General features: G+C 46.0%; 1 pseudogene across 1 annotated transcript in view; it reads right to left on the reverse strand.

The window, feature by feature from the left end:
- The window catches only part of LOC306943832 (neurocan core protein-like), a 61,216-nt pseudogene that overhangs the window by 34,619 nt on the left and 13,836 nt on the right, over positions 1-12,761 (reverse strand). The window contains exons 6-10 of the transcript XR_013792581.1: positions 7,413-7,559; positions 5,808-5,909; positions 5,160-5,297; positions 3,143-3,205; positions 2,081-2,994 (exon numbers count right to left, since the gene is read on the reverse strand). The product of XR_013792581.1 is annotated as a neurocan core protein-like (transcript). The remainder of the gene's footprint in view (positions 1-2,080; positions 2,995-3,142; positions 3,206-5,159; positions 5,298-5,807; positions 5,910-7,412; positions 7,560-12,761) is intronic.

Below are 12,761 nucleotides of genomic sequence, written 5' to 3' on the forward strand. Positions count from 1 at the left end.
TCAGATACCATAACGCCATAAAAGAAGTGGGTATACCGCTACTATTTTAACTGTTTCTAATGTTAATTACCAAATTCTTGTGATTACGGAGTGTGTACTATATTTTTTGGAGTATACTGTGCATATATAGCGCCTACTGGCACCACTGATTTTCTTGTGTGGCTGCTTTCATAAATCCAGCCTGCCGGTCTGCAGTGGGATCAAAGTGCTGTCACCAGAGCGTGGCAGAGCACACATTATTATTTTGTCACGTTCCAACAAGATTTCCGTTAGCCAGAGTGACAAGATGGTACGCAGGCAACGAGCCTAGGTTATATAGTACGTTAGCCAATCTGTTTCCCTACTTCATACAATGACAAATAATACCTCTTATTATTTCCGACAGGCCAAAGACCAGAGACAATATGTTCTCAGACCTGTCTGATGGTCTGGAGCTACTGTAATCTCACAAACTACTAGACCGATTGGTGGCCCATTTCTAGCGAATGCTGCCAGTAGGCCAAGGAAGTCAGGAAGTGGTATATTTTCTGGGCTCATGGTGGTGCTATGGCAATGGAAGCCCATTTTACATTTCACTGTTGAAGCAATTTCTTTCTTCACGGATTCCTTTCATCATGATCTCCCCATATAAACTGTAGGCCATGCCCATTTGTTTCCACCTAACAAGATTTTCCGCCATTTTGCCGATCATCCCCAAATGTGAAATATAAACAACGGAGAGGAAAAGGCTATTATACTTTGGCAGAAATGTGGCCATCCATTGCAGAAATTCTGCAACTCTATAGCTCTTTGTGCTCCGTTACTCAAGCAATCCCGCTATCATAGGCCCACAGCTCCACCTTAACCTAAAACAAAAACATTTATAAAAATCAACACTTAAAGGAGCATTGAGTGATTTGGGTGATTTGGAAAAAACCCTGTTCCGCCCCGGTAACAAGATGTGCACATGCACGCACTACAGTGGGGGGACACGCAACAGGCCAACAGCACGCACACCAAGGCCCTCCCCCGCACGATCATGATTGGCGGAAGGCCCCTCTCTATCCTGATTGGATGACGGCTGGGCCACCTAGCCAAAAACGAAACCTAAGGGTGTTTTTTTTACCCCAGGGGTTAAATGGGGACAGGGAGGAACTCCTTATATGGTCAGCACACTCTATAGTAGGGAGGATTATCACAACAAAACAAAAAAAGAAGTGATATTTGCAATCACTGAATATACCTTTAAACAGTACACCTTCATCAGTACAGTTGACGCGATGCCACACATCGTCCCTGCAATGTCACATTCTGCCTCTTACACAGGCCGGGGTATAGATCACCCGGCCTGGCAGAGATATGCGCTCTGCGGTTCTCGTTTTAAACAGCTGTGTGCTTGATAAGTGATAACGATACCAAACAAAGCCAATTATTGTCTTGCACCCTCCACTTATAGCACTGAATGCATTTAGCTTGTCTCTAATGCTGTTATCTTGCTGTCCTTACTGCATACAATCTCTGTATACTATCTGCACAGGCATTCCCGGTTCAGTTTAATGCACTGAGCAAACAAAGACGATTGCTATTCTGATGCACAAACAGGTATGAAGAAGGTGTTTATGAAGCATTCTGTCACTGATTGAGGTGGATAGAGGACGGATGGATGTCACAGCACCCTAATGCCTGATTTATACTTGGGTGACGACATGACGTGCAAACTCTCTGTCAGCTCGTACATCCAATATTAGGTAAAAGTGAGGTGAAATATTTTTTTTTAAATATTTGTTGTGGCTTTCACCTTATTTTATTGTGATTGTTTTGTAGAGGGATAGAATCACAGTAGGCTGACAGGAAATGGGGAGAGAGATGGGAGGGGTGACATGCATCGGGAGTCGAACCCGCGGCACACTGCCAGACTGGGTTACCAGCCAAGGTGCCTGGACCGCTGAGCCACGGCTCAGGCCTTGAAATTCTTAATTGTGCAGGCTTTCACTGTTGCGAGAATTAAAGGGAGGAGCAAAAAAATAACTAAAAACGGTACTGTGTGTTAAAATCATTTAAAGTCAGGCAATAAACAAAACACAGAGAAGAACAGACTCACCCGATAGAGTGGCGTTGGTGCGGTTCAATCCTCGTCGGCTGCCCTCCTCATCCATGTTGCCAGGCAACGGAGCCCCCGACCCCAGAGAGTGAGACCAGGCGGGTTCCTCCTCCTCCGAGGGGGGTCCAGAGGGTGGAGGAGGGGGGTAATCCGGGGGGTAAGCCCGCTCGGCCGCTCCTCCTCTTCGGACAGCTTTCTCTAAAGGTTGAAATACTGCTTCCCAGGGGACGGGACTGGGGTCGCTGGAGCCTCCTTGGTGCTCGTCGGGTTGCGGCGGTGGAGCGGGGGCCCCCGCAGGGCCAGGGGCCGGGGACTGAGATGAGGCGGGGGGAGGTGATCCGGAACGGGACGGGGACGAAGGGGACTGGGATGGGGATGGGGACGGCGATGGGGACTGGGATGGGGACGGCGATGGGGACGGGGACGGGGATGGGGACGGGGACTGGGACGGAGATAGAGACGGGGAGGAAGACGTAGCGGGGGATGAAGATGAGGATGAGCCTACGCCGACCGGCCCCGTTGTGGACTGCGTATCTGTGGGCTGAGCAGAATCGGTGGTGGTGGGACCGGTGGTGGTGGTGGTGGTCTGCCCTCTCCGGTGACCCCTCTCTCTAGACCTTTCCCTGGATCTTTCCCTGGGCTTGCTGGTGCCGGACGGACGGCGAGCCACCTGTATCTCGCCTTTGGCCTCGGCACCGGCGAGATCCCCGCTGCCCTCCTCCTCCACGCCCCTGCTCTTATCGGCCCCCCTCGCCTTATCCTCTTTCTTCTTGCCCCTCCCCCTGCCTCTGCCACCGGCTCTGGAGGTGGCCGTCTCGTCTCTCTTGTCGCCCGGCTGGGTTGTGGTGGCGGCCTGCGAGGGATCAAGGCGGGCCCCGGCGCCGTCCGCAGCCGAGGTGGTTTCCGACACAGGGCTGGAGGCGGCAGAGGAGGAGGAGGAGGAGGAGGAGGAGGAGAAGGTGGAGGTGGAGGTGGAGGAGGTGGTCCAGAGCTCGTCGTGGCCCTCCGTGGTCAGGGCAGGGTGGGCGGAAGATATCTGCACCGTGGTGGGCGATTCCTCACCGGCTGGCGGTGGACTCTGCCTGGAGGTGCCCAGGAGCCATGAACGCCCCCAGGAGAAGAAATCTGTGGGGCCGGAGAACGGATGGAATGAAAAGAGGAGGATGGGAGCGAGTTCAGTTTGAGGTAGACAGGATTAAGGCAGCCCAGAGAAACAAAGCACACAGCATTGTATGAATTCTCTTCCCCGCTTCCTAGACGGCACAAAGCAAACCCTGCTCCTTGTCTAAGCTCCTTGTCTGACGATTTGTTCCATCGTTCTCCCTGCCCGGGGAAGCCCTGCGCCAGCAAAGCATACATTGCTTTAGCTCTGTGCCGCCATCATATAGGAGAATGTTGACTTGAAGGAAAATGTTAATAATGCAGACGCAACACGACAAAGAATGAGTGTAAAAGGATTCATAACCCGATATTAATGAATTAAGACTCCACTTCTGGAAAAGGCTAAGCTTGATTGAATTCCGTCTTATGTAGTTTATTCCCCTTCATTCTCTTCATGGTTCTTTATGGGGTCTATCCTGTTTAGATGTTTACCTACATATCGTCACTGTCAGGTGGAAATGAATTAAAAAATTAAGAAAACCTGGGTTCCAATTAATCCAATGAAGATTATTATTATATTGAGAGGATGAATGCAGCTGACATCGACAATCCTTAATAACTCATAACACTGACCCTACTGTAATTGTTTTTATTTAAATGTTGTTATTATTATTATTAATATATATCTTTTTTCTAATATTTTATTAATTCCTTCTATTTTTGAATATGTACATACATTTGTACGTGCCTTTTATTTCAATGTATCTTTGTTAATGAAGATACCAGGGTTGTGGCTCTTTCGGAGCGGGAACTCTGGGGGGAGGGAGGGGTAAAACTTTCGATTATTTTTGTATGTTATTTTTGACTCATATGTAACCTGAAAATATTAATAAAGAAACTTTGATTAAAAAGCCCTTGTTAATACTTTGATTTAATATAAATATTTATAAAACCAAAAGATAGAATTTGCCACTTTAGCTTTCCAAATCTTTCCTGTGTCGCATTGTGAGCCTGTTTTCACTACTTTTGCGTGACACTTACAACGATATCCCCTCCCTCTCTCTCTCTCTCTCTCTCTCTCTCTCTCTCTCTCTCTCTCTCTCTCTCTCTCTCTCTCTCTCTCTCTCTCTCTCTCTCTCTCTCTCTCTCTCTCTCTCTCTCTCTCTCTCTCTCTCTCTCTCTCTCTCTCTCTCTCTCTCTCTCTCTCTCTCTCTCTCTCTCTCTCCTCTCTCTCTCCCCCCTTGGCTTTCATTCCCAAATGCTACGCTATTGATCGACATTGTGGAGGAATAAATCCTGGCTGTTCCTCTATATTAGCTCATTGATTCTAGGTAAGTAGATTAATAGCGTAGATGATATCATATCCACTTGCCTGGAGCCGCTGTGCTTGAGAGATTGGACTGTACACTGGCCCAGGTCCCCGATGTGGGCCTCTCTCTGTCCCCCTCGGGGTCACTCTGCCCCGCAGTCGAGTCCTCGTCGCCGGTAAGGTAGTTCCAGGGCTTCCACATGGACTTCACGATCTTTGACATCACCTAAAATAACGGACAGGTGGACGAATGGATGGAGGAATTAATTGATGGGAAAGTGAAACTGCAAGCTTAATACACCAAAGATTGTCTGAGTAATCCCTCCCTGGGGCACTATACAAACCCAACACAACATGACAATTAATTCATCAAGTGCTATGTGTCTTGCCCGGGAGAAATTGTGATATCTCCTCTAGACAAATTATGTCAAAGCTCGAAAAACAAACAGTGTGTGGATCTAGGTATGAACATCACCGGGTGCGTAGGCGCATTGCGCAAAAAACCCAAACAAAATACATGTTTTTGTCCTTTTTTGGCAAGCCAAAAGAAAGTTTTGACTTATTTTGAAGTGTGCTGCCAGCTCTATAGTGTGTTTGATATGAAAACAGAACATGGAGAATGGATGTTTTATTCATTGTGAGCAAGAATCACAGCGACCTTCTTCTGACTTGTAGGAGCTGGGGGGGGACGTGGCCGGCACCAGGGGCTCCAGCTCCAGAGGCTCTCCCCAGTCAAAGGAGCTGGATCCTGCCTTCGCTGCAGGGTCACATACCACTGTGCAGACTCTGAGGACCAGGGGTCCGAGGCTGTGGAAGACATTCATTATTACTGGTCTGGGCACGGTTGGGATCAATAGAATGCAGTGGTCATTATTTTCAGTGGTGGAAAGTGAGTATACGTTTACTCAAGTACTGTACTGTTGAGGTGCTTTTACTTTATTTCCATTTTTCAATACTTTTTACTTCTATACTTTTTTGCTTTAGTTACAGATTTAGTTACTAGTTACTTTGTAGAATAGGTTACTATTACAAAACATACATTAATTATTACAAAACATACATTGGAGATCTACTTTTTTTCCAAGTACTTTCACTTTATACTATATTTTACTTGCTGATACTTACTTTTACTCAAGCTAAATTTTGCATACAGGCCTTTTACAATGCAGTATTTCTACACTGTGCATGGCGCTTCTACGTCTACTTAAGCGAAACAGCCGAGTACACTTCTTCCACCATTGATTATTTTGGATCTTTAAGTGCAGCCGAAGACGGTGGCTTGCGGTTGTTAATGGCCGTTATGAGGGGCGTCCTTACAGGCGTCATCATTGTGCAGGGTAGCCTCTTCCTCCAGGTCAACCAATCCAGTCCAATTAGACGGTGAAAGGTCGTAGTCATCTGCGGAGCTCGTCCTTGTCCCTGTGTGCAGAATATTGTTTTAAGTAGGTAGTGTTGAAGTGATAAACAGATCAACTTGTCCAAGTACTACTACAATGTCTTTCTGTCGTTGTCTTGCATCATGTACTGTACGTTTATTTGAAAACACAAATTCTGTGAAAGAGTGGTGTTGTTGTGAGAAACTGGTTGTCGCCCCGAGCATCCCACACTTTTCTTCCCTCTTGGGTCCCAAGCTGCGGAATGACCTCCTCCCCTCGGTCAGGACTGCAGAATCACCACACTCTACCGCAGTCTGAATACTCGGCGTATCTGCCCACCCCCTAGCACCCCTCAATCCTTGTATCTTCAGTTTACTGCAGATGCTAGTTACTGTAGATGTTGTTCCAATAGCGTTGCTGTCGGGCAGAAACCTTGCATTTAAACCTTTTCAAGAGTCTCATGCAATAGTAGCAAAAATATCCTCACAATATGCCATGATGCAATGCATTGTGAGCTTGTAGAATAGCTTTCGAAATGGAATTTAAAGTGGTCTGTCTGTGGGTTTCATACATTTTGAACCAATGGAAAGTATTAACAAGACCTTGCGACACAATTACTACATTGGATCCATTCAAACAAGGGTTATTTTGTTTGTTTAAATGGAACTGTTATAAATATACAAGATTTCCACCCAACAGTGACGATATGATATGTACTGTATGTTATTTAGATAGGCGTGCTTTGATGTTTACCAGGTATGCTTATAGCACTACATTGTTTTCTCTGTAAATTGCACTCTATTTACGGGACCATTTTCCCTGACGTTTGTTGACTAGACTTTCTAAATCGCTGTGCATTAAGAGTGATTTATTTACAAAGGCATTGAACTCTGCTAAATGCCCGAATTGCAATTTGTAATTGTGTTGTGGAGCTGTGCATCGCTTTATTTAAGAGACGGAACCAGTAGAGAATTACTGTCTGCAGATGGAGCTTCAAGACAATCCTCTCTGCTGTTTGAAATGATTTATATAGAAGTCTTTATCTTTTTAATTCCCTCTTACAGCTTTTTAAACAGTAACAGTTTTGTTCAGTCTCTCCTAACTTTTTAATTGTACTTCTTTGTTTTTTATTTTATCGTGTTCTATTGTGATTTATGCGTGTTTACATTTTATAGTCTTGCTTTTGTGGATGATGATTTATCATTGTGTGTTTTTGTTTGGTCATCCTCGATAAACACTTTGGGTCAGCTCATGTTGTTTTTTAAATGTACTACATAAATAAATATGACTTGAATACGATTTGAATTTGACTTGCATGTCAACTTGCATAATTAGCTTAGCTGCATCCATGCACACAAACTTTTGAGTATTTCAAGTAAGACCTGATCCAGAAAAGTTTGTATTGGGAACCAATTATTATATTTGTCGTGCGACGAATAGCAGAACCGAGAAAGCCGGATGTGGTGCATCTGGTTTTGTCGTAGCGACTATATACAAACACAAATATTTGGCATAACGACTAAATTGGGGAGAAAAAGTGCCAGACCTGCTGTGGTGCCGGGCGTCTCTGTGTGTTGGTCAGGACTGTCTGTCCGTGAGGAGGGCTCATGGTCACCGGAGCCGGCCAGGTAGCTCCACGGCTTCCACAGGGAGCTGTAGATCTTCTTGATGGGACCCGACTTCTTCACGCTGCCTGAAAGAGACACCAGAGTCGCTCATGAGACACGTGGTTGTGTTCAAATTGATCAGCCGGTCCCTCACTACTCCCTATACTCCCTATAGAGTAGTGGTGAGTGACTGACTGATTTTGAATAGAGGGAGTCAGATGTAGAGCACTATAAAGTGTACTCATCTGCAAAAACAAATTGGGACACTACTCAGGTCGCCATCAATGAAGTCATGGCCGTGGGACAACAATTAGAACATGATGACCAGATGAGCGTTGGCTGGAGTGATAGATAAACGGTCACGGTTGTGTTAGAATAACCGGTACGCACTGTTGTGTGATAAATACTTATCATTACATGTTATTATATCATTCAATATGCAAATAATGAACCTATACAGGTTCTCTCATTCTTCGTTTTTTCTTCCTTTGAGCGGAACCAGCGCAATGCATTCTGGGATTGGTAGAGCTTGGCTAGTGACCATCGCCTGTACCTTACATTTCATGGTGCATATGGGATAAAAAAAAAAGAGTCCACTAGGGTATAATAAATGAATGATCACTATACACTTGAACACAACACCACACCACACCACACCACACCACACCACACCACACCACACCACACCACACCACACCACACCACTGCAAACTGTGATTTGGGACACAGTCATATTAGTTTAAGAGACAAGACACAGTTCAAAGGTCGACAGACCAGAGACGGGGACTCGAGTTTGAGACTCAGACTCTAGTCACACATACACGTGTATACAAGTGACTTCAGACTCGACTCAGACTTGCCCCTAAAATACTGTATTTTTATCCGGTGCATTAATGAATTAAATCAAATGCCCGACATCACTGTCCTTGCCAATCGGCCTCGGTCTCTGCAATGTGAACATGGTAAGCACAACAGCTGCTGTGTGTGGTGCCTTTCATCATAACATTTAATACCTGCCTAGTACCTACCGAGCTGCGCTCATTAAAACAGAAAGGAATTAAAAAATTAATGCAGCCTCTGATACACATTCATTCTGTGCATTTTTAATTTCAGGTTGGTTATGTGGATCAATAACTAACTGTATTTCAGCCTTAAAAATGAGACTTGTGACTCGACTCAGACTCGTGGCCAAATACTTGAGAATCGGCTCGAACTCAGAGACTCATGGGCATCTATGACACACACGCATGCACGCACGCACGCATGCATGCACGCACGCACGCACGCACGCACGCAAGCACAATGAAAGCCCATTTTCCTCTATCAGCTACAGTATATGAATGGCTGTTGAAATGTATTTTACCCATCGTCTGTCAAAGTCAAGATCACAAAGTGAATACATGATGGCTCCCGGTTTTCTAAATGCTTCAACCTAACAGCCTGTGTACTTGAACCTAAAAGCCCCCCCCTTCCCTTTCTATTTAGCCTTCGCAGTCACGTAATAACTCCTACTGGAAACCAAATTAGTTGAAGCCTAGCCCAATAGCCTTAAAGACATTTAAATTGTTGCGTGAACATGGTGTGAAGATTGGCCAAATAGCCTGGCTGGTCTGAAGAGCAGATACACACAGCTTGCTCTTCTTAACTTTGTATCGAGTGGAATTACAGACTCTCTTTGTGGCATTTGATGATTGTGGAAGAGAAACTCGAAAGGAAATTACTTCTTTCCTTCCTAAATACTGTCTGTCTGTCTGTCTGTCTGTCTGTCTGTCTGTCTGTCTGTCTGTCTGTCTGTCTGTCTGTCTGTCTGTCTGTCTGTCTGTCTGAGACTAAATCTTTTCAGGCAAAATTAACATTGCATTAAGACTAGGACTAAGACTAAATCAAAATTCAGAAAAAAAGAACATTGCTGTTTCTTCTTACCTCTCCTGCTCTAGCCTACTGTACTGCTATATCCTGTCACTTCTCACGAAAACTACAGATGATGGATTTCACCCACTTCTTTACACCTGTAAACCTGCTATGTGACAATAAAGAGGATTCAGGTTTTCTTTGTTCCGTCATCTTTGTAGAGTTCCCAGACCCGTGTGCACTTTCCCCTAGCCCCCCCCCCCCCCCCCCCCCTTACACTCCACCAATCCAATGGTTTCACAGATGTACAACAGTGTGGGACAGGCTAACATGAGCAAAATCTGTGTTGCCATAGCTACTCCAGTGGCAACGGCATTTGTAGTCATGGTTACTGCCTCACCAGGCATGCAGTGGGTTATGGCAGCACTTTGTGTGGAATGGAGGTTATCTATGGATAGGTTTGGTCGATGCTTCCAACGATCGCAGCATCACATAGTTCGTTTTTGAAATGTCTATGAGGAAAATTAACAGAGAATAATTTCCTGGGCCCTGGTAGGGGGCGGGACTGCGACGCTCTATAGGGCAGGCTATACGTCGTCACACGACACATGGAGAAAATGTTTCACAGTGAAAAACAGCACAAATACCCTAACCCTAGGAAGTAGGAATGTCATTAGAGGTGAGAGTCTTTGAAACAACTATTCATTCCAGGTTACGTTACGGTTGACGTGGCCAAGCGACCGTTGTGTGTCTTACTGTAGATCTTCAAAGCAACTGGCACAAAGGACTTTCCAAGTCTCTTACATATCCTCCCCGGATCGGTAGATGCGACGTGCGGTCGGCTTGTAGATATGCTATTTTTTTTAAGTTTTGTCATTTTCTGCCATTTGTAACCCACTAGAATTTCGCGGGCCTTCGGCCCGCTCATCCCAGAGTTGCGTTGCCCCGCGTTGCGATACAGAAGTCCACAGATACAGAAGTCCACAGTGACACGCGTTGTATGCAGCTGTTTTGTGTTGCAGCGCGTGCGCGCGCGCGCGTGTAGTGTTGTTGTTCTTATCCATAACAATAAATGGATCAAATATGCTCTATATTAGTTATGTATAGATTTAAAGCAGTGGCTGTCAAAGGTGTGATCCAGGGACCCTCATGGTTCCTTGAGGGGGTTCCAAATGGACCCATTATAGGTCTGTAACTCTGAGAGTGTACAAATGGAACCAAGTGGACCCTACAGGTCTGTAACTCTGAGAGTGTACAAATGGAACCAAATGGACTCTGTTATAACGTTTAACTGTGATACTGTACAAATGGAATCAAATGGGACTCTTATGGGTCCATTTGGTTTTACTCTCAGAGTTATGGGGGTCCTTGAAATTTAAAAGGGTTGAGAAGCTGTATGCAATGGCTTATGTCTTGTAAAAAGAGAGACCAGCCTATTCTCCAAAGCATGATATCTTATGCTTTGCTAGGTTGTACAAATTAATATTGGGTCAATATAATTTGCAGGACTCACGTGTGTGCTCTCTGTGTCTCTCGCTCTCTTCTCTCTCCTCCGTCTCTGGGGTGTGTGGGGGGGGGGGGGGGGGGGGATTAGTGGCGCTGCCTGCGACAGTGCTGTACTTCTCCAGCAGCGGTGCAGAACCGAGAGAGTGACACATTCTTGTGGATGTAAACTGCGCAAGTTGTAGCTTTAAAGTTCGGATTGTGTAGTCGCACCGGTGGTACAAAGTGAATGTTACAACTCGCACGGTGATGTTGTAAGGCGCAAATGCGAGTACCTAGTCGCACTGTCGAGCCCTGTGTAGTGTAGTGGCATTTTCGCTGCATCGCGAGGCGATCCAAATTCCCCCCCGCGCACGCACGCACGCACACACACACACACACACACTGGACGTAGCTGTGTGTTGTTGCAGCGCGCGCGTGTGCGTGTAGTGTTGTTGTTGTTGTTCGTGTCGATATGTGCGCGTCGGTTTGTCCCGCTTGTACCACGCCAGGTTTGCACAGTGCGCTCAGTGCGATATTTCCGAACGTGGGCGTTGTGTGTGTGTGTGTGGGTGGGTGTGTGTGTGTGTGGCTGGCTGTGTTTTGTTGCGTGGGGATCGCCATGTGAGGGGGCTAGCCAATAAGGGCCCTGTGTTGCATGTGGAGAATTGTGTAGGTGAGTGTGTGTGGTGTAGCCGAACGGGGTGGTGAGGACATGAGGGGGATGTAGCACAGCAATCGGTGACCCCTACATTAAGCTGTGTTGCTCCCAAGATGCAGTGCAAATGCGTGTTGTAGCAACCGTAGCCAATGGGAAAACAGGATGCAGTGTTGCCAGGTCCGCGAATTGTAAGCGAGTTGTAAGTAGCGTGTTGAATGGCATTTTTTCTGGGCTTGTTTTCATAGACCTGGCAACAAATTAGGCGGGGGTGTCGGTGCTTGTGGCGTGTTTGTGTTTATTATTGATATTGATGTTGTTTGTGAGTGTGGACGGGAGGCGGCTGTAGTGGCAGTGCAATGACAGTTTTTACGCGGGTGTTGTTGACTGTGGGCGTGCGGCGCGACATGAGGAGATAGCCGTGGATCGACGCGGAGGGTAAGACTGTGTCGTGTTAGTGTGTTGTTGCAGTGTGTGTTGCAGCGTGTTGCAGCGTGTCAGTGACGTAGTAGCTGGTGCCTTTTGTTCCTGTGCGTGCTTTTGGGGACATGTTTTCAATTGTATATAAGGATAATTGCATGCCCCAAAATAGGAGCGGCACATTGAAAGTAGTTAAATGCCTAAAAAGCGGTTCCCACAGTTTCCAGGTTAATGCCATTCCCTAAAATCACAGGAGAAACCAAATGAATGCATGCATGTGCTGTGCTGCGCAAATGAGGGGGCGGCTGTCACAAACTACAAGTTAATTCCCCCTCCGCTTCACAAGTTGACACTAAGTGGTGGTTCCCTGTATAAATACAGGCCCGTCTCCAAACACATGATGTCAGCCGGATCATGTGTGTGTTGATGTTTGCCATGTGACTTTTAAATTGCTTTTAATGTACGGTAAGTCAGTTTTCTTTTGTATTGTGTTACAAAACATGACAGTCATCATGGAAATCAATGTCACCATTCATTCCGATCTTTAACCTGAACTCACATGTTTCACTTATATTCAAAATAAATGAATTAACCCTATGAATTCCATGAAAAATAAGTTTTAAGAAGTCGTGGAAGTAGCCGATCCGCAAGCTCACAACGCGGCGCAATGCGACACGTTGTAAGCTTGTAGATCTGCTATTTTCACTGGACTGTTATACGTTCCTACTCTCACCTATGGTCATGAAGTGTAAGATAAGAATAAGGTTGCGAATTTGCGAAGTTTTCTTCGGCGGGTGGCTGGCTGGCATCTCCCTTAGATAGGGTGAGAAGTTCTCACAGTCATGTGAGAGAGACTCGGAGTAGAGTCGCTGCTTCT

This window comes from Electrona antarctica, assembly GCF_951216825.1.
Source record: "Electrona antarctica genome assembly, chromosome: 19".
In the NCBI taxonomy this organism is placed as follows: domain Eukaryota; kingdom Metazoa; phylum Chordata; class Actinopteri; order Myctophiformes; family Myctophidae; genus Electrona; species Electrona antarctica.